General features: G+C 39.6%; 1 long non-coding RNA gene and 1 pseudogene across 2 annotated transcripts in view; one reads left to right on the forward strand and one right to left on the reverse strand.

Annotated features, from left to right (window-relative positions):
* The window catches only part of LOC145494874 (uncharacterized), a 246,763-nt gene that overhangs the window by 23,059 nt on the left and 200,104 nt on the right, over window positions 1-23,600 (forward strand). The window lies entirely within an intron of this gene.
* Window positions 511-22,756, reverse strand: LOC145495686 (uncharacterized; annotated as a pseudogene).

The raw sequence follows: 23,600 nt of genomic DNA on the forward strand, positions 1-23,600 counted from the left end.
TCAATAATAATAGTCTTGATGACCGTTTGCTCACAAGAGAGGCCTTTTGGTGTGCTCAATTATGCACCCTCACACCTCATGGACTCAACAAAAGGTGCGAGTTTAATTCCAGGAATAGGATTCACTACAATTAACACCATCTTGCTGCTGTATTTTATTTGATTTTATTTGCTTTTTAGCGCGCAAAAAAATCAGCAGATCAATGAGATCTTTTCCTAACAACAACAGCGAACCACAACAACAAAAATGGGAAGTTAAGAATAAATCTCATAGTACCATCAAAAATACTCATGCAAACGAATAAAAGACCAAATAAATAATGACAACAAGTTAGGTCTAGCTCAGTAGTGAGGTTAAAATTGAAATAAAATGGTCAAGACTTATTTGTATTGGTTCCAAAACAGCTCAAAACATAAAAAAGCAACTTACCTAATTCGTTTTAATCATTTTGCTTATTTCTGTTATTTTATACATGAGTTCAAAGCGTGAATAAAGGGATGTTAGGGTAAGTCAACCAAGATAAAACACCTCCACCTCATCAGGTGAGAAGTAATAAGTCCCAGCCAGGATTGTGAGTCGGTCTCGTACTCCACTGGAAGAGAGTAAGTGTCGCCAAAGTATGTGTATGAATTAGTGTTATTGCTTGCATTGTCAGCAATGTAGATGTCACCATGAAATGTTGGACCATAACCTGAGTACATGACAATTGCACGTGATGGGTTCGTCACCATGCTCTTAAATGGAGCCAGACTTTCTTTATTGCGGAGTGAAAATATGAACGCATTGGAAGTGTAACCATAACTACCATTAACACTTTTTGGATCTGAAGTGAAGGGAAGAAAAGTAAAAACAATAATAACATACAAGTAAATATATAAAATATTATATATTCAAAATGCGGAGAAAGATATGAAGACATGATTAAAAATCGTGGTTATACACAAAACTTAAGCAGTTGTGAAATTAAAGCCTAAAAAAAAATTCAGGCCTGAACGGGGTTCAAACCCATGACCTCTGCGATAACGCTGCAGTGCAGTGCAGTGCTCATGGGTTCGAGTCCCGCCTGTCGCGGAGTGAAAATATGCACGCATTGGAAGTGGAACCATATCTATTATCAGTGTCTGAAAAACAAGAACACTTCAGCAGAAATATTGATGGCCGAAGAAAGGATTAACAACTCGAAACCTTACAACTAGAAGTTGAAAATGTTACGACGTTCTGTGGAGAAAGCTACAATCAGTACCTTGCATGCCAAGTCAGTACCTTGAGTTCTCCTTATTAATCCGGGCTTTGCTTGGCATATTGGAATAGGAGTAGCAGAGATTTAAAATCCCAGCAAACCGGAGAAACTCTTTTGAACCTCCTTAAACGTACTGAAAGCTCATGTTACTAACTTAATTAAAACAGGATACCTCAATAATCTACAAGTTAGTCGATGGTCCTTTGAAAACATAATATTATACTCCCTCATCATAGGCCTGCAATGCGTGCAGAGAGCTAGATAATAAAGCTCTCTGCACGCATTGCAGGCCTATGATGAGGGAGGATATGAAAGGCCGCGGGTAAGAACGTCCCTGGATTTTTCGGCCATTTTGAAAGTGCTTAAAACTAGCTGAATTTTGGCATATGGGCTTCGTTTCACCTGAGAAACATTGCTCTGAGGTTTTTTTCGCTGGGTTGCTCTTCGTTCTCGAGAAATAACGTATGCAAATAAGGCACACAGGTTGGAAAAACCGAGTGGTTTATTGTATACGCAATATCTCAAAAAGGAAGCAAACTTTAGCGCAAAAACTACGGGACATTGCTTAACATACCAGAGGAAAACTGCATGCGAAATTTGGAGCGTTTTTTCAAAGTTCACTTTTGATTAAAACACCTAACGCCCTTTTTCCGCCGAGTCCTTCAAATAAACGAAGCCGGGTCTTTCTTATGATAAACAAAGCCGATCCTCTGTTATGAAAGCCAAGCCAAGCCTTTGTTATAAGTCGAAGTCTCGCCTCGGTTTATTATAACAAAGGATCGGCCCGCCGCGACCGCAAGGACTTTGATTTCACGTAGAACCAGCAAATTGTCAATTTCACGCAACGTATATAAGCTCAGCTTTGTTGATTTCAGGTCGAAAGTGGTTAAAATGTTGACTCATGTTAACGCGCGACGGCAAGGATGTTGATTTCTCTTAGAAAGCAGCAAAATGTCAATTTCACGCTACGTATAAGCTCAAAAATGTTGATTTTAGGTCAAAAAGGGTTTAAATGTTGATTTCACGTTAACCCGTGACGGAAAGGATGATGATTTCACGTAGAAAACAGCAAAATGTTAATTTCACCAACGTATAAGCTCAAAAATGTTGATTTCAGTTCTAAATAGGTAAAAATATTGATTTCACGTTAACGCGTGACGGCAAGGATGTTGATTTCACTTAAAAAGAGCAAAATGTTAATTTCACGCAACGTATAAGCTCAAAAATGTTGATTTCAGGTCTAAATAGGTAAAAATGCTGATTTCACGTTAACGCGTGACGGCAAGGATGTTCATTTCACTTAGAAAACAGAAAAATGTTAATTTCCCGCAACGTATAAGCTCAAAATGTCGATTTCAGGTCAAAATAGGTAAAAATGTTGATTTCACGTTAACGCGTGACGGCAAGGATGTTCATTTCACTTAGAAAACAGTGAAATAATAATAATAAAAACCAGGACCCTTACGCCATATTCAGTCAGCTGATAAACATCGAAACTACCTTGGCGAACTAGGATAGTCAAATCAAATACAGCAATTAACGTAGATGTCACTACTAAACAGTCAAAGAAGAGGGCATATAGAGCGTTTTTATTGTCACGCAATAAAAAATAATATCAAAAACCATTCAGTAGGTAAGGTCAAGAAATTGTGATATTACTGAAGATAAATAAAGAAGACAGTTCTCCAAGTTTAAGGTGTGTGCGTTGTCCCAAAGTTGAGACATTCGTCGAAATGTTCCGCGTAAATTTACAGAGCCTAGTATGGAGCCGCCATGTTGGTGTTCTGTGGTACACCAATAAGGCGGCCGGAAAATAGTGTTAACATCTGGAACTTACTTTGGTTATCTGGGACAATGATTATCTGCACTGAACAAATAAACATTACATAAGCACTTTTCCAAATACAGCAACGCCTTAAATGGCTAAAAATCACGAGAGAAATACATATTTTTCGACAAACGCGATCGTAGCTTTATATCATGCACCGCCATAACTTCAAAATTCAAAATGCGCTGGTACCTCTTATGCCTGATGAGGATAACAACTTTTGTGGCTCTTTAGTTTTGGATTTAAGAATTTGATGACTTCACGTGAAAACGCTCTATAAATAGGGCAAACAGATTAACAAATTAACCCTTCTGCGCAACGCACGGGTCTCCATACATCTGCATGTCCAATACAATACTTACAATACTTTATTTAACCACGCGACACCTAGGAGCACAAGCGTTCATTAAAACGTGTGCGTGAACTCAAAATTGTATAAAGAAGAAAAAGAAGAAATAGGATTAAATAATCTATGTAAATATGTAATATACAATAGATGCCTAAAAATAGTTATGTACAAATATAATAAGAAATGAGTTATTTAAACCTAAAATAATTACCTAGTAATCGTTTAAAAGTTAAAAGATCGTTAGCGTCCCTCACAGATGGAGGTATTGAGTTCCAAATCCTGGCGGCTATAAAGGAAAAAGACTTATGCCGCCATTCTAAATTGCATCTAGACAACTCCCCCTTAGGTTATATGAGCTTACTTTAAAATTAAAGAGATCTTGAATATAGCTTGGAGCTTGATTATGTATGCATTTATACACAAGGACTAAGGCCTGAAATTTCCTGCGCTGTTCTAACGAGCTAATGCCTACAGTCTTCAAAAGGAACTCATAAGGGGTTTGCCTACCAAAGCCTAAAATCGATCTAAGAATATAATAGTTCGTGTCCTCTAGTTTATTAGCCTGAGTGTTACCCACACCAAGCAATAAGGGTCCACAATACTCTAGATGTGGTAAAATAAACGCTTTATATAGACGGCCCATAACATCTATTGGTTTGAATTTGCGTATTCTTCGCAAAGCAGTTGCTTTAGCGCATGCTTTTTTCACTTGTTCCTTTACATGATGCATAAAATTAAGCTTACGATCTAATGTAATACCGAGAATCTCTAGTGTCTCTGTAGTGTCCAGACTTATCATCTACAAGAAAATCATAATGATAAAGCTTTGGACCGATGGCCATTGCCTGAGTTTTGGCACTGTTTATCTCCAAGTAATTCTGTCTGAACCACGATGATAATATACTGAAATCACTGTTAATAACATATTCCAGGACTAAAGGAGAAGCATCAGATGCATACTCTGTGGTGTCGTCCGCATAGAGCTGCAAGGACGTATTGGTGATTTCATAATTCAAGTCATCAATGTAGATGTTAAGCAGAAGAGGGCCTAGGAGTGACCCCTGCGTGACTCCGGTTCTCACAATTCTCCAGTCAGAATAGACATGCCCATCAAGTTTGACTCTTTGCCTCCGTCCTGTTAAATAACATGACATCAAGGTCCAAAGCTTGTTCAGTAAAACGGTACGCCTTCAGCTTCGCGAGGAAAAGGGTATGGCACACAGAGTCAAAAGCCTTACTCAGATCTACTGCAACAGTGGCAACCGCCTCCCTCTCGTCAAGACTCAATCGCCAATCTTCCACCATCTTCAGCAAAGCAGTACAACAGGAGTGTCCACTAAGATATCCAGAGAGGTTCGGTGAGAGCCTTGGTACAAATGCGGTGTAAACTTGGTCCGCTACAACACGCTCATATATCTGCGACAGGGCCGTCAAAATAGACACAGGGCGATAGCAGAACTTCTTTGTCTCATCATTCTTCTTAAAAACTGGAGAGATATTGCTGCTCTTCCAGACTGTTGGCCACGATCTGTTAGTAATGAAGTTATTGATTAGTCTGGTAAGCGGTTGCGCTATGGCTGGAGCAGATATGCACAAAAGTCTCTGGGACATAGAATCACAGCCGACAGCCTTCCTTGGGTTGAGTCTGTCCAAGATGTTTTTCAGATAATTCTCGTTCACAGTCGAGAAGCTAAATGATTGTGTATCGCCCTTCTCAGTAATAAGCTTAACACTCGGGTGGTCAGCAAAGTCTTCAATAGTTCTGTCAGTCCCTTCATTCACCGCCACATCACGAAAATATTCGTTAAAGATTTCAGTGACAGCCGAAGAATCGGTGACTACACCATCCACTTCCATCAAGATGATTTTTGACTGCTTCTTTCCTTTGTTGGGTAAGAGGGGTTTTATTTTACTCCAAAATTCACCGTGGTGTTTAGAATTATTCGAAGTGTCCATACGAAAAGCTTTCACGCCATTTCTTTTTAACAAAGTGACCCTGTTTCTTTGTTTTCTGTAGGCTTCCCAAGAGTCTTCTGTAGGATTCCTGGCGTGAAGCCTGAATAGACGATTCCGGCGAGAGATTTCGTGTTGAACCTCTGGTTTGATCCATGGTAATTGATCTCCTCTTACACGCGTTTTCCTCAGTGGCGCGTGCTTATCAAGCACCTCGTTATAGAGCTTCGCCCAGTGGTCCCACAGGTCGTCTACGTCGTCAAATACGTAAGCAGTCTCCCACGGGACCTCATTTAGCTCAGACAAAAAAGCTTCATCATTAAACTGACGCATACTCCGGTATTCAATCTTACGTGCTTTCGGCAAAAGTTCAAAACACTACAAATCATGCCGATATGAAATAAAATCAACGCAACCTGGATCACAGATCTATGTTACAATCGATCGCTACTTGTTGGCCATTATTATGTTTAAATGAAAAAAAGCCGAAACAATCTAGTTACCAGTTCGAGAAAAGTCCGCAGAACGTGATCGCAATGCATGTCGGGAAGGGTCTTTACACCTCGTGCGCGGGAAAACATGGCGGTGGATACAAGACAAATCTTATAAGTCTAAAACCAGTTCTCGCTTTCCAAATTTTGACGCTAGCAACGCTTGGCAAATGGGCACAACTCACGAGAGGATATTTTTCTTGGGCAAGAACTGCTCTTGGACTTTTCTGCCTGGCTCGATCTGACTTCGAACGCCGATAACACGATTACGGTATATCGGCTGCCATCGAAGTTTCAGAACACATTTTAATTCTTTAAAACGTGCTGATGACTTACGGGCTTATCAAGGCCTTATGATGCCTCTCAACCACCAGGCAGGCATACAAGGTACTTTAGAACAATGCTTAAGATATTAGTTGTCAGAGCTCTAATGCGGCACATCACTTCTTTTGTTCGATGGTATTTCGTTTGACTCTCGATCGATTCACGTGTTGTGTTCACGTCACAATAACCGATGTAAACAATCTCTTCCCAGATTTCCGCTCTATATACTATTTTCCTTTGACTTAAAGACAGCTAAGATTCAGTGGAATACACTATAAACAGTCTGCCTGTTTGCTGTTCAACAAAATAATAAGAAGGTTTCTTTTGTTTTTCGTTCAACAAAAGATCTCCAAAAGATGCCGCTTGGAAAACTGAGTTTTTTTGCATACGTTATTTCTCGAGAACGTAGAGCACCCCAGCGAAAAAAAGTTCAGCGCAATGTTTCTCAGGTAAAACGAAGCCCACATGCCAAAACTCAGCTATTTTTGAGCACTTTCAAAATGGCCAAAAACTCTAGGGGACGTTCTTGCCCGTGGCCTTTCAATTGCAAATGAATGCAAAAAAAATTGATTTTAGATTATTCGAAACAGCGAAATCATCATACCCCAGGGAATGTCAGTGTATCCTCCAAACACATACTGTCCATTTTTGATGATGGTAACCGTGTGATTTTTGCCATCGCACCTGTTGTGAAAGCTACTGACAGCCCAGCCGTGAGTGGAGGCGCGGTAACAGAGCTCCCACAGAGGGTTCAATCCAACAGCAGGAATCAGGAACTGAGAAAGGCGACTTTGGTAAGATACATTTCCACCTATTACAGCCGAATGGTAAAACAAACCTGGAATAAAAAGGAGTTAAAACAAGGACTTATAAAACTTGTGTGCAATGACCTAATGGCTACTATCCAAAAGCATACATGTCGACAGCAAAAGGCGATTTTCTGACATCGCGGAAAAGCAAGGAAATGTAAGGAAAAGTTTTTTCTTTTTTAATAATATAAGTAATTTCAAATTGTCATTTTAGCAAAGCTACGGTGTCCTTTATTTAGAATTGATGCCGATATGGAAGTTTACTTTTTTCACTATTTGCCGCAAGTAGTCTATCGCAACCGGTATAGATCCTGAAATAGACAAAATAAATGGGAGTCAGATCAGCCGCTCGTATAGCAATATAGTTAGTATGGGGAGGAGATGATTACTGTAATGTTATGGCAAAGATCAGAAAGATAACTTTTTATCCCAGCTAACGACTACAAGCACACGTGTATATTCTGTCTCGTCCTACTGCGCATGCTCAAAACCTGATATGTTTACATCTCCACTCTAAAAACTTTGCCGGGTGAAAGAAACAAACTTGGTCTCTAAATTGGAACCTAAATAACGCAAGTATTGTTCAAATTGAATCCAACGCAACAAAATTCTCAGACGGCTAAGCCGAGTTGTTCTGATTAACAAAGTTTAAAGGTCCAGCCTTAATGGCTTCTTTACAACACGACCACTTCTGGTTGTCAGATGTTGGTCGGCACTTCCCTCACCAACTGTAGCTGGTTTCTGGGGTGTCTGGGGTAATCCTGGTGACGGGACTTGGTGAGATGTAAATGTAGGTGCACTGGGCTGTGGTGGATTGTCCTGGCTAGAGAGCAGTTGACCTTCAAGGCTTGGTGCTACTTGGTCTGACGGTTTTAACTGCATTCTGTTGCGCCTTAGTTCAGAACCACTGTTTGTCTCTACAATGTAGGATCTTGGCTGGTTCATTTGCTCTTTCAGTGTTGCCGGAGTCCAGGTCTTGGTTTTTGGTTGAAACACCGATACTGGTTGGCCTGGTACTAGCTTTTGTAGCTCACGTGTGGACTTGCCATCATGCTGCTGTTTCTGAACATCTTGGCGGTGCTGCAGCTGATCTTGGTGGCATTCTTTTGCTTGTGACCGTTGGAGTCGTCCACTGCTGGGTAGTTGTGTGCGATATTCTCTATTGTTCAGTAACTTGGCTGGTGATGGTAAGTTGCTATCGACAGGCGTGGCCCGGTATGACAAGAGCGCAAGATACGGGTCCTGTCCTGCAGCCTCGGACTTCCTTAGAAGGTTCTTTACGGTTTGTACCATCCTTTCTATGAATCCATTGCTCTTTGGATACACTGGTGAGCTAGTAATGTGATTGATACCCCATTGGTCACAGAACGCTGCAAATTCCTTGCTGCTGTATTGAGGGCCATTGTCAGATACCAGGGATTCTGGTATACCATGTTCTGCAAAGATTCATTTGAGGTGGTTGATTATTGCAGCAGATGTCGTTGAGCTCAACTTTCTAACGATGGGGTATTTGCTGTAATAGTCTGCGACTAGTAAGTATTGAGCACCTCCATAGTCGAACAGATCGCATCCAAGCCTCTGCCATGGATAACTGGGTACATTGTGTGGATGCAATGTTTCTTTTGGTTGCTGTTTGGAAAACTGTGCGCATGTCGGACAGTTCTCTGTCATCTGTTTGATGTCCCTTGATATGCCTGGCCAAAACAGGCTGTCCCTTGCTCTCAGGAGACACTTCTCTGTTCCCATATGTCCTTGGTGTATGATTTGTAACATCTGTGGGCGTAGCTTACTGAGAATTACGAGTTTGGGTCCCTTGAGAATGAGGCCATTTTCAACACTCAGGTCCTCTCTGAAGTTCCAGAACTCTTTCAGGTCTTGTGGGCACTCATTTGGATATTCTGGCCATCCATGATGCACGACATCTTTTAAGTGACTGAGTACAACGTCTTGATCAGTGTACTCTCGTACTTCATCTAGTTTGGCAGGGCTGGCTGGCAGTGTTCGAGAGATTGTGTCCAGTTCCACCACGGGGACTTCGTTGTCTTCTGCAGGGGGCTCCATGTGGCTAATCCTGGAAAGGGCGTCTGCTATCACGTTGCTTTTTCCTTGAATGTATCTGATCTCCACGTTGTATTTGGCCATTTTAAGTAGGAGCCTCTGAAGGCGTGGTGGTGCGCTCGATATGCTCTTCTTCCAGATGCTTTCGAGCGGCTTGTGGTCAGTTTCGATGACCACCTTCTTACCAAATACGTAATGGTTAAGCTTTTCAAGCGACCAACAGGCAGCGAGTAACTCTCGCTCTATGTTGCTGTATCGAGACTCAGTTTCAGTTAGTGATCGACGGGCATAGCACACTGGTTTGCCCTCTTGCATCAACACACATCCAATGCCTTTAAGGCTTGCATTAGACTGGATTAGGTTCTCCTTTTCTGGGTCGTAATAGGCTAGGACTGGTACTTCAGTGATTGCTTGTTTGAGGTTCTGGAATGCCCTTTGGTGTTCTGGTTGCCACACGAATGGTACATATTTTTTCATCAGCTGTCGCACAGGTTCTGACACTTGGGCTAGAATGGGTGAGAACCTGTTCAGGTAGTTAATCATGCCCAAAAAGCACTGCAGCTCTGTGAGGTTCTTCGGGGATGGCACATCACGGATTGCTTTGATTTTGGTTTCGCCAGGGCGGATCCCGTCGGGGGTCCATGTTAGCCCGAAGAAGGATGCTTCCTTCACTTTAAACTGGAATTTGTCCGGGTTAAATCTCACATTGTTCTCTCTTGGTGTGTCAAGGACAGTTAGTATGTGCTGATCATGTTGTGCTTCGCCCGTGCCATAGACAAATGTGTCATCTGCAATACCGCTGAGCCCTTCAAGTCTGCCAAAGACCATATCCATTTTTTCTTGAAACACATCTCCACTGCATGTAAGGCCAAATGGAAGTCTTGTCCATCTATGCTTTCCCCATGGGGTGTTAAAGGTGCACAGCCTACTGCTTTCCTCGTCAAGACTAACTTGCCAAAATCCACTGCGTGCATCAAGGATACTGAAGTGGGTGGAGCCGCTGACTTTCGGTATCACATCATCTATAGTTCTCACATAGTAGGGGTTGCGCTTGATTGCTTTATTGAGATTCCGAGGGTCCAAGCACAGACGGATCGACCCGTTGGATTTTATGGTGACCACAGCAGAGTTAACCCAAGGGGTATATTCATCTTGGACCTCAACCAGAATTCCAGATTCTTTTAACTGGTCTAGCTCTTCTATGTAGGCTTTCTGTAGTTGTACTGGAACCTGTCTTGGAGCATGCTGTACTGGGGGAATGTCAGGGTTAGTTTCGATGTGGTACGGGGGTCCTGGAAAGCAGCCAATTCCTGTAAAGACATCCTGATATTCTTCCAACAAATAGTCCTTTGTCAGTGGGAAGGGGTGTTGTTTGCCTCTGATGTCAAATAGTTTGACAGTATTTGCATTGGGCATGGGCTTTTCACTTTGTACAACATTCTGGGTGGTTGCATTTGTGCTGGCTGTGACTGGCCAGTTGAGCTTTAGGAGGTTCAGATCTTGTGCAGACATGTTACCAATTATGGCAGGGCCATCAACGTCAACAACTTCTGCTTGGATAACTCTGGGGTTGGAATTGTTAGGACCCTTCACATATATTTGGCAAGATCCAAGATTTGGGATCTCGGCTCCACCATAAGCAGTTAACTTCACTGTAGGTTGTTGTAAGCTTAGTGTCTCAGGGCTTAGTTGCTTGTATAGGGACTTGGGTATAATGTTTGTTTCAGCACCTGAGTCTATCTTACAGAGTGCATTCATTTGTTTTCCTTCTGGCTTCAGTGCCAAGGAGACTTCTAGCAGAGCCTTTTCTCTACAGGATACAACGTTTACACTCATGGCCAGGGGTGTTGCTTCAATTGGGCCCAGGAACACATAATCATCTAATGATTGGGTAGGCTCTGACTCAGGTATGGCATTGTTATTACTAGTAGCTTCAATCTCATGCACATCCTTCTTTTTAAGTTTTGAAAAGCATACCTTGGCAAGGTGTCCCACCTTTTGGCAGTAATGACACGTTGCATTTCTTGCTGGGCACTGTTCACGAGAGTGAGGACCCCAACCACAATTCCTGCAGAGCTGCGTTTTTCCTGACTTGTTGCCTTTTGGGTTTTGCCTTGATCCACCGGCTACTGGGTTCAGCTGGTCGCTTTGGAATTGGTTTCTCCTGGTTGAGCTAACAGGGTGTACTGCTGACACTACTGGGTTCATTAGCTGAAGCTGCTTGTCTGCTGATTCGTCTGCTTTTGCCATTTCTCTAGCTTTACTAAATGTCAGAGCATTTCCTTCTTTGAAACACTCCTTTCTGACATGGTCTGAATTCATGCCGAGTACAAGGAAGTCTCTCAAGAATCGATCATGATGTTCCGATGGATAGTTGGCTTCTTTGACAAGGATTCTAAGCTTTGCAATAAATTCTTCTAACGATAGTGTACCTTGTCGAAGATTGTGTAGCTCCCAGGCGGCGATCAGCTCGTTTGAGTGAGGTTTCACGTAGTTTTCGAATTTCTTCCAGTAGTTTTCCAGTTTCTTTTGTTCGTCTGCCGAGAGGCCCCAGCTGTTGAACAGCTCCAAGCCGTGCTCACCGGCCCAGTAAAGCAGGTGCTTACATTGAATTTCTTCGTCAATTTTGGCCATCGGGCCCGTAAAGAGCAGTTCACAGCGTTGTTTCCACATTTTGAAGCGTGAGTATAGGTTTTCATCCGTGCTCCAGTCCATGGTTGGACCCTTGTCAATGAATGAGGCGCTGGCGGCCATGTTGTTTTCTTGAATCGATCGTACACGTGTCGTTCGGAAATTACTTCACTCTTCCACCTTCTCCAGTGTATCGAGCTAAATGGTATGTTTGGTTACTTCACGATCCCACTTCTGACACCATGTAATGTTATGGCAAAGATCAGAAAGATAACTTTTTATCCCAGCTAACGAGTACAAGCACACGTGTATATTCTGTCTCGTCCTACTGCGCATGCTCAAAACCTGATATGTTTACAATTACCACTGGTGTCGGAAAGTACTTCAAAATGTTCAGACTTAATTTTGTTATGCAGGGGAGTGGAAACGTCTCTGGGATGTGTAGCTTTATCATAATCCACTCAGGGGCATGCCAGGGATCCGCTCCTTGAAACAACTGTTTTCTAGAACAAGACCTTCTTCCTTTCATTCCTTCTCTCTACTGAAGGAACAAATTCGGTCTGGAGCTATACACATCCAGCCAATTGTTCCTCTATCCTCCTCTCTTCTCTCATTGGATGTGAACATATGACCGAGGTACCACCTCTAATCGTGTGTAGCGTGTGTCTTCTGGCTGGCTTTTTTTGTTTTTTGCTTTTGTTTTGACATTGAATTATAGAAAATAAGCTCGGAAGAAGGACATTTCTGCTGGGAAAGGAAAGAGATTCAAGTCTCCAGCTATCTAGTCAAATAATTCTTGGTTAGTTAGTTAAATAATTTTTTGGTTAATTTTTGGTTTGGTTTATCTGCTGGTTGAATGCACTGTGACAAATCAACTCGTTGCTTGCCACTTTCCTATGGCTGTCAATTAGTGAATACGCAGTTTGAATGGGTGTCGATCGTTTATCAGCCTTGTGACCCTGTTATATATTTAATCACGTATTTCGAAACGTTGGTGATCCTTTATGCGACGGTTACCTGTTTCACATTGTGTCCTATAATTAAATCCTGGTGCGCAGCTGCAGTTGAATCCGTTCACTCGGTCTGCGCAGGTCCCGTTGTTTTTACAGGGATGACTTGCACAGTCATCGATATCTGTTTTAGAAGAGAAGATTGAAAGAAACAAAACATACAACAGATGATGTTGTATTTGATGGAGCCCGCGGAATATAAACAGGAACAACAATGAGTTTGTACACCGTCAACTAATTCTCAATTGCCAAATTTTTCTTTTTTTTCTTTTAAGAGTCCCTGTCCATAAATATGGAAAATAACTCGGCAAGGGTCGAAAATTCGATTTCGCTCATATTTCTACGGTAGATAGGTTAGGGCATTAGAAAAACTACTGGATAGTTTTTTTTTTTTGTCAAAATATCGGTTTATTTCAAAGAAATATACAAATTAACAAATTCCGTTAACGCACAAGTTTATTAAACAAGTTTGAGAGCCTCGCATGCAAAACCACATCATTCTTCCGTCTTTAAAACACTCAAATATTTTTCTGCAATGTTTAAATGTGTACTGGGTTGATTTTAGGGAATGTTGCGGTTTTTGTTGGCTGCAAAATAATTAAATTTCGAAAACATGTATTTCATTCACTTAAAAGTACTTCGTAAAAATAATTGATTTTCACCATGTGCGAAACCTTCAAATGCATTAAGCTTCTGGTGGTTGAATAGCAGAAGGATGGTCTACAGATTCCTGTAAAAATTTCTTTGGGCAAATGATTGTGAGCGACGGGAGAGCTTTTCAAAGTACGTTAAAAATGCAGATATTTGACCATCCATCGTCAAATTTCAATTTACGGGTTAGACATATATTTTAGCACGCGCCACGTCTTGAGCTATATTAAGTTGAAATAGACACAGAGCTAATAATTTCGAAATGTTTCAACCTTATTTGCTGTAAAAGGCAGGTCCAAAAGCCGATTTGACGTGTTTCTGTCACCATTCGTCGCACATAAAGCAGAAGTTTGCTTTTGTTTACACAACGTCCGATGTACATCGCCAACTGTCAACTTATTTAATGGTCGAATACCATAAATCTATGACCCTCTTTCGACACATATGATCACCACTGCATCTTAGTCAAAAACGGATAAGTAATTTGTAGATAGTTGCTTGCTTTGCACTACACCAAATTATTACGTTTGATCACGGTTTGATACATGTTTTCGAAATTTAATTATTTTGCAGCCAACAAAAACCGCAACATTCCCTAAAATCAACCCAGTACACATTTAAACATTGCAGAAAAATATTTGAGTGTTTTAAAGACGGAAGAATGATGTGGTTTTGCATGCGAGGCTCTCAAACTTGCTTAATAAACTTGTGCGTCAAATGGCGATTTTAACGGAATTTGTTAATTTGTATATTTCTTTGATATAAACGGATATTTTGCCAGAAAAGCTATCCAGTAGTTTTTGACATGTCCTAGCCTATTTACCATAGGAATATGAGCGAAATCGAATTTTCGACCCTTGCCGCGAAATTAAGAATTTGTCTGATTTTTACAGGCAGGCACTCTTAATGTTTTGTGTTCTTTTTCTGACTAAATCTAGTCAGACCCTTTTTTTCTAGAACGTGTTATTTCAAGAGGTCAAAAAGGATTGGCTGTTAATAAACTGAACGCATTGCAGTCCTATTAAAACTCGAAATACTAACACTTACTTGTTTCGCATTGTGTTCCATTAAAGCCTGGTGCGCAGCTGCAGTTGAATCCGTTCACTCGGTCTGTGCAGGTCCCGTTGTTTTTACAGGGATGACATACACAGTCATCGATACCTGTTTTAGAAGAGAAAATTGAAAGGAAAAAAAAAAAAAAAAAAAAGACAACAGATGATGTTATATTTGACGGAGCCTGGAATATAAACAGGAGCAACTTCAAGTTTGTATACCGCGAACGCATTCTGAAATGTCAAATTTCTCTGATCTTTTTTAACGCTTTGTGTTGTTTTTCTGACTATATATATTCAGCCCTTTTTTTTTTTTTCTGGAACGTGTTACGTTAAGAGGTCAAATAGAATTGGCTGTTAATGCTGAAACTGAACGCATTGCAGTCCTATTAAGTCGAAATACTAATACAGTCGAACCTCTAGTTGCGACCCCCTCCCGTAAGCGACCTTCTCTCGTCAGCGACCTGTTTTCCAAAATACCAAAAGTTTCCCAATCAAATCACTATATTTGGAACCTCTTACAAGCGACTACCTCTCGTAAGCGACCGCGACCACTTTTAGAGTAAACGTTTGAAATTTTCTTTTCTTTTCAACCTCCCCTAAGCGACGATTTGACATATAATAGAGCGAAAATTGATAATAAGGTGTTGTAACATTATGGCAGTCCTGGGTAGTATCGAGAAATGCTGCGGGAAGTACCGGATATTTTTTAATCGAAAGCACAAGAATAAGACACTTAAAACATGGGTTAAGAGTCTGCAGCTACCATATGCTAATTAGGTAAATTTTGACTTAATATGTTCTAAGCTCTCGTAAGCGACCACCTAGACTTGACATTCTGGGTGGTCCCTTACGGGAGGTTCAACTGTACTTACTTGTTTCACATTGTGTTCCATTAAAGCCTGGTGCGCGGCTGCAGTTGAATCCGTTCATTCTGTCTGTGCAGGTCCCGTTGTTCTTACAGGGATGACTTGCGCAGTCATCGATATCTGTTTTCGAAGAAAGTTGAAAAAAAGGAAAATTGCAATAGCTAAAGTATCGCAAACGAATTTTCATTTTACAGCAATAATAATTTATCGTCGCGAACTGGCCTCCTGAAATAACAACAATACTTTGGCAACAGAACAGCCATTCTTGTTCAAAAAACTCAAAAACGTCTTCTAATGAGCTAATGACAGTTTGAAATAATTTTATTTATATGATGGATTGTTAGCGTTGCTGTCCGATATTATTCAAACTGAACACTAAGTTTCATCTTATTATGTACTATAGTTACTTATTTCGAAATGAAAACAATACGCATTCTCATGAGAAAACAATCACATATCTATATTTCTTTTAGCATAATCCAATGACTGACTATTACCAAATTCACAGTGCAAAGAGATGCTAATTGGTTATATCGTTTCCATTCGTTCTTTGATTGTCTGTATTTTAGTCATATTATGATCGCCTAAAATGATTTACAAAATATTGGATTTGGTCATATTTTTCATGTAACTAACAGTTACCTTTTTCACATCGCGTTTCATTAAATCCTGGAGCGCAGCTGCAGTCGAATCCGTTCACTCGGTCTGTGCAGGTCCCGTTGTTCTTACAGGGATGACTTGCACAGTCATCGATATCTGTTTTAGAAGAGAAGTTTGAAAGGAGAAAAATTACAACAAATGAGGTTATATTTGACGGAGCCCAAGCAAAATTAACGACTCAACTCTATTTGTACCCAGCCGCGATGGCACTTTCAATCTACAGTAATGTTTAAAATTCAAATTGGAACTACGCCACAGCTTGCGCATTTTAAAAAAAATCAGCCTAAACTATTCCAGATCGTCATTTGTACTGTGTGTTATTCTTTTGCATCCTTAACCATCCTTGTTTCTTTACGGTTTATTATCATCTCTTTATTTTCAGGTTGCCCTCAATTAATTTCAAGGTGAGCAAGCTCTATTTAACAATTAAATTTCGTGCTTGAGATTTCTCTGAGGAGATAGTTAATGAGGCCGAAGGCCGAATCAACCATTACCTACCTCATAGAAATCGAGAGCGAATAATCTAATTGTTTTAGTAGAATCCTAACTGTAATGTGCTTCAAAAAGCGACTTCAAATATTTCTGGTCTGAATATTAAACTTCTCGCTTTAGAGAATTCCCGCAGACTGAGTTGTCAATTTGAAATTTTCAGTTGTGTGCGCGCTTATCAGTTTCGTTCAAAAAATTCCATTTTTTTTTTTTAATTCCAGAAACCGTGAATGTCCTTTTTCAGTCTTCTCTGGAATTTAATTATCCTTTTGTTTGTAAATGTTCTCTCAAAACTTCGGAAAAACGAGAAAACGTTGAAATTTTATCGCCCACACCAAGCCACTGAACACTAATGGCTGATAGTGTGCAATGGCTCACCCAATCAGATTGCAGGATTGGTATTAGTTTTCAAGTAGAATTCTACTAATGTCTACTATCCGCCTACGAACTGTCCGCCTTAAATAACCGCAACAATTTGGACACAGGCCATTCTTGCTGAACACAATGTAGGCAAAAAAGATCATTACCATTATGCTTGAAAGTACTTGAAAACTGCTGGAGTTTATGTTTGCTATTGAGAAAAGATTTCAGATGTCCACCATTATCATAATCGAGTCAAGGGCAAGCAACGCATCTGCTCCTTGAAATGTTTGTTCCACAGACAATTGCTTGTTCACTGGGAAACTTATTGCCACCTGCCGTCTTAAATACCTCAAGGCCTATGTAATCGCTATTGCTATAAATATAACCATTTATGGAAATTTTTCCCCCCCTTAAGCCTAGGGTATAGTTATCTAAACCCAGATAACTTGAGATGCTCAAAACGTAAATTATAAAGGGTTAAAAGAAAGAAAGAAACTAAGTTCTGGTGTAGTCAAGCAACATTTTTGATTTTAAAATTACATTTACCCGATCATTGTTCAAGGGTTATCGTCGTCTTACCTGTTTCACAAGTACTTCCTGTGTATCCTTTCACACAAAGGCACAGATAGCTGTTCTTCTCATAAATTGACACGCAAGATCCACCGTTCTGACATGGTCCACTCACACATGGAGACTAAGAAATAAATTGATATTTAGTAATCGAAGGAAAGCTAAGCAAAGCTAAGGTAAGTTAAGTTAAGCTAAAGCTAAGAAATGAACAGAAATTTAGTAACTGAAGGCAAGCTAAGCTCAAAGCTAAGGCAGGCCCAATAAACACCAGCATGGTTAATGAAGACTCTGCGTTTTATTTCGCTAACGACAAAGAAGTTTCAAAGGCAGGAAAAAGAAAAAGAAATTGACTGAAAGCTCTTCCGCTGGGAGTGAATTCACTTTGATCGATGGTGGAAAACATTTCGGCAAAACCATATCCCAACTTCATTTAGACAAGAAATTGTTTAACTAATTCTGCACTTAAAAACTTCTCTTACAGAATCTTGAGGACAATAATATTCCACCAATGGAATTGTGCTAATAACTGGACAAAAATATATATATGTATAAATTCGTTAAGTAACTATTCGGCTATTTCCGAGAAAACCGACGACAACACATTTCGGCCGTTTTATCAGGATTTATATAATAATTAAATGAATGCGCGCGCTCTGATTGGTCAATCAGCTATAGTTTATTGTGCCAGTAAACTCATGGAAATTTCGCGTGTCTTCTGAATTATTATATGAAAACAATAGACCACAAGTTTTTATGGTTTATAGGCTGATAAACCGCTTGGGATGTTGGAAGAACACTCGAAGAATTCGTAAATCACTCGCCTGCGGCTTGTGATTTACGAATTCTTCTCGTGTTCTTCCAACATCCCGCGTGGTTTATTAGCCTTTAAACCATAGAAACTTTATAGTGGTCTATTGCTTAACTGGAGGACAGGAACCTTCTGGTCGGGTGATGATTCTGTGTTCTCAAAAAATGAGAGTGGATTAAATTACGACGATATCGAAAGTTGAGCCGAGTACAAGTACAGGAACGTTCCCTTTTTCTGCCAGTGCCGAGAAGGATCATTGAAGGTTTTCTCGAATTTGAATAAGGAAAGCAGTTAGACTGACCAATAAAAGTTCAAAAGAAAACGAATTATCAGTGACAGTGGTGGAACCGGATTAAACACGTTTTGCATTAACATTTTTTTGGAGTACAAAAAGTGTTGTATTTTTGGGTTGCTTTTTCTATAGAATACACAAACATTGGATCAATGTCAGCATGTGGGCAAATAACCTTATATAAAGATAACTAAAAATGTCAAAATCGCCTTATGTAACTCATGACTCCAAGATAGCCATAAATAGCTTTTTTCTTAATTTAGCCAAATTAACATCCGTAAATCTGCTTCCTTAATCGGCCCTAAATTGATTTTTTGCCGGAATAAAAGAGTAGACGAAATCTTCCGACCTTTTGCTTCATGGAAAATAAATTAGAGAGGGATTTAACTGTTTGTTAGGTTTTGTTGTGCAAGCTTCAAGATCTAACTTACTCTGTTCGACTGGGAACTTGAGTGTTTACTTGTGTTTACTCGTAATTGTCGGTGGAACAAAAATAGGCTTCTTAAGAGAAGGATCCTGTTTTCCTGTTGGAAACTTTGCCGATGGAAATTTCTGTTTCATTTACAGGTTTCTACTTTTCTTCATCACAAGTTCATGGAGAAAAAGTTCAAGGAAATGGAAAACAACCAAGTATTTCGTTATATTTAATTTTTTACCGCCGCGCTTGTTCGTAAGGTATTGCTTTTGCTGCTGAAAAAAAAAATAGAATTTCATATCGTCGCGGTACTCATATATCAGGCAATTTTTGTAGAGAAAATGAGTGGGCAGTTTATTTGCGGAAAATTTGAAATGACAAGATCTTCCTGTGTGGATATTTTATGCTTCATGAAAAATAAATGAGACAGGAAGTTAACGGCTTCTTGTTAGCTGTAGCTTTGTTTTACGAGCTTCAAGGTCTAACCAACTAAGTTCGATTGGAGTCTTTAGTTTGTCGCTGTCTCTATCCCTAATTGTAGGCTGAACGATATTATACCTCTCAAGTCAAGTATTCTGTTATATTTATTTTTAATCCCTTTTAACAGGCTGCGCTCGTTCGTAAAATATTGATTTTACTACTCGGAATTAAAATTTATTTCCTTTGGGCCCCCTTGTCATATCCTTTATATATTTTTTCTGCCCTAATATTTCTGTAGAAAAAAATGAGGGCGCAGTTTTCGCTCGAAAAAAAAATTAAGTAAAGAGATCGTTTTGTGTGGATGTGTTTTGTTTCATAAAACGTCATACACTGAGTTAACCTGGCTGTTAGCTTTGTTTTACGAGCTATAGGTCAAACCTAATCAGTGTCGTATTCGCGCTTGTGTTTTCTTGTAAATGTCTGTTGAACAAAATTAGGTCTCTCAAGTCATTTATCTCAAGTCATTTATCCGGTGATTCTTATTATTCTAAGATATTAGTTTACAAAGGAAAAAAAATCTGTTATCAGAATGCATTTGAATAGTTTGTCATAGCGAAATACTTACCCCAATACTGAAGTGATGGAAAGATTGGCTGCTGATGAACTTGTCCGAGTTGTTGTCCTTGTCCGATGGGAGTAGTTCACATAAGATTCTTTCGTTGATGTCATAAAATGCAGCCAGGTTAAAGGAGAAACATGATGGTATGTTAACACATGCAACGCCACATTCTTTTCCATTGAGGACATAATCAGTACCAAGACTTGCGATGTTTAGGTACGAGAACTTGTGGGCCTTGAATTTGGCAAAGGCGACGCCATTGTGAACTCCTCGGCTGATACTTTGAGCGCGTGCGTCAATGACGTTAGGTGAACCTGGATTGATTTCAACCGGTAAATTGATGATTACGAAGCCTCTCAAAGGTTTTATGAAAGTTCTGAACTGGGTGAAAGAATAAGCTTTATGTAAAAAAAAATATATACATTCAATGCTACCTTTTGAAGTTGCTATGGCGCTGAATGATACCATCAAAGCCAAAAAGCTGGTAGAATATTGAAAATGATCCATCCGAAACGTGGATCAGGGCCGCCAAGTTCCGCGGCGAAGACTAGTGAAGTGCCTCTCGAACCTGTTTGCAAGGAATATGAAATCTGTATTTTGGGACGTCTGTTTCGCTAAAGCGAGAAGGACCGCTTTCAATGTAGGCTCTTAGGCAGCTTTAGAGAGCGGGTTTTTTTATAGTGTGTTTTCACTGCGTGCGTTTTTTTAATTATCAACTGCATGGGGTTCGCGGGAAAATTGCTAAATAACAAATCAGCACGAGGCAATTGTGTAATGAAAAGCTAATCATTAGCCAAACAGTCTCTCTTGGGGCGATTAATATGACCACCGTGCAACGTACTATTTTGATAGTCAGCGTTGAAAACCCATCTTAGTATTTTGGTGTCTGGCGATCATTTTTTGTAATTGCAAAGTGCAGAGTTACCGCAGACTTCCAACATTTGGAAGCACGCTATAATTGATGAATAGCTGCTTTTTTTAACTGACGTTCGTTGGGGAGGATTGTCTGACGAGACAAAAGAATGACTGCATAAGAGGCTTTTTTTTTCAATGGGGAACATTAACATAAAATTTAATGCTCTTCGAAAAATATCATCAGCTGCCCTTGAAACGGCTTTTATGAGGCTTTATGTTCTTATGTCTCCAGTGGCTCAGTGGTTGGAGCATCCGGCTAGATCACAGAGGGTTGTGGGTTAAAATCCCGTCTGGATCGGAACTCCGATTTTTTTTTCCGAGTTGATGCTATTTCTACATTTAATATTCCTTGTATTTCTAACTTTATGTCCTTTGCCGACCAAATTGCCTGGAGCAATGAAATTTAACTATATTTCAATTGTAGACTACATTCTGAATAAAGAAAAGAAGTTGTTTTGCATATCACCTTACTAATTAACCATCATGGAGAAGAAACGAAGGGAAAATCATTTTTCAGAGGACACTTTTTGCCGGGAAAACGTTTCCCGGTTGCAATGTGTATTTGGAACGAATGCAAGAGTGCGTGGTTCGTCCGTGGTAGTAAAAAATTAAATGTATATTTGTTGAGATCTAATATTGAAAAGCGTCATTAGTTTCTTAATACCTGGTAATGAGTATTACTGCGCTCCAGGACATTGCATTATATTCTGTGTGTTAAACGAAAGTATTTAACAAATAAAGAAGCCTAAGCCGCGTATTACACTGTGATAAAACACGACGGGCATTTGAGAACACGAGGGAAATGTAGAAAACACGAGCCGCAGGCGAGTGTTTTCTACATTTCGCGAGTGTTCTTAAATGTCCGGAGTGTTTTATTTCAGTGTAATACACGGCTTATGCTTCTTTATTTGCTTTATGATATAGGCGAAAAACAATAAAAGAGGCTTTTTCTATGTTTTACAATCTGATAAAACATGGGTTTTTGACCCACCAGAGCGCGCGCAGGGCCCTATCTATATTATAATGATCAATAACCGTGTTTTGCAAACAAGTTTTTATTGAAGTCTTCATCGAAGCAGCTGTAACTCCTATTCTTAGTATATCCAGTATCAACCAATAGTGAGACCGTGGCGTTTCGAGTAGATCAAAACAGGAGTCTTATTGATATGTGTTGTTTCAAGTTGTTGTACGTCGTTGCTAAACAACTTCATTATTTTCTAGATAAAGTTATTAATTGCGTTCAACTTTCTAACTGATTAACATACTCGTATATTTTTAATTTATCAGTATTTTTTTTAATCGTTTATTTGTTTTTTTTTTTGACAAGTATGTATATTTTTCACTCCCATGCTTCATATTTTCTGCCGACTCCAGGCTGAAAACATTCACGTGTACATTCGTAGATCATAGAGTATATGACACGTATTCCATCAAATAGGACTATGCCGGTGTCTAGGTCGTGTTACTGTTGCTATCATTTTCTTAGCTAGTTTGTTAAAAAAGAAACAAATTTACCATATTTAATATTCAATGTTAAAATAAAGTTGGTTTAAAAACATTGTTGTTTTATTGTATTTTATTTACCCTCACGACAAACAAGCGTTCTTTACCAAAATCTAACACATGGGTATGTTCTTAACATATATTCATAAAGTATTGCTAATTTCAGCCTCGATATTCTTAGAACAAAGATTCTTACAAACAAAAAGAGTGTAACTTGGTCATCAGTACACGTTCTGGGGACTCTTCCAATTCAACAAAACATTGCGCTTCGAATTTCGGGGAATCTTCACGGTGAATAGAGTAGCATTTTCTGGAATTTCCATTTAGAGCACAACTTCCGAAGTATAACGAAAATTTCGAAAATTGCTTACCGGGAATTCCGCTCCATTGTAACTTTTCTCCGGAATTTTGAAACTTTTTGTGTAAACGCTTCGCATTTCGGAAGGTCGACAATCTTCCGATCTTTAGGCTGAAACTTTCCCTGAGTTTTATCTATCATTTACCCTCGTTTCCAAATTTCTGGAGTTTTTGGTTGAATGTAATTCGCCCTATGTGACATTTCAAAAGAATTTTTGAAAATGTTTATTTACATTTTACCGCATTTGATATATGAGAGATGGAGAACATGCACCGTGTTTCTGTCGAGTTATCGAAACACGAGTGGAAGTTTGGGAGAACGAGAGTTGAAACGCGCGCCGACTGGCGAATATTTCCACAGCTTTTTCGAGTTCTCCAAAACATCCACGAGTGTTGCTATAGCTAGTTAGAAGCACGGAGAACTTGTTTTTTATTTCTTTTAGAAAATTCTGCGACCAAAAAAAGAAAATAATTTGCCTACTTTGATCATCAAAATGTCAATTCTCATTACGTCAACATTTCGTGCTAGTTCTTTGTTTCTTATCGAGTTATAGAAAAACGATTTTAAACGAATCATCGCGCGTATTTTATTTGAGCTATTAAGAGCGAATTTTTCTAATTAGCAAGCATAGCGCGGCAGAAGTTGAAAAATCGATTTTTCTCTCTTTTCGTCCACAAATAGCCCTTAGGTAGATATGAAACGCGATATAGTTTTTTGGCGCTCGGAGCGCTTTAAATTCGAGAAAATCGAGGAAAACGATTTCCGCCTCGACGGTCACCGAAATGACCGATCGCAAAGGCATACAATTAGTAATCTGAACTTGTTTTGCGTTCGCGTGTAAAGAAGAACCAACATTTATCGATACTTTTTCTTGAAAGACAAAGTATTCAGCTATCCAAACCAGGTTAGAACTTGACTTGAGC

This window comes from Orbicella franksi, chromosome 8 (genome assembly GCF_964199315.1).
Source record: "Orbicella franksi chromosome 8, jaOrbFran1.1, whole genome shotgun sequence".
Lineage (NCBI taxonomy): Eukaryota > Metazoa > Cnidaria > Anthozoa > Scleractinia > Merulinidae > Orbicella > Orbicella franksi.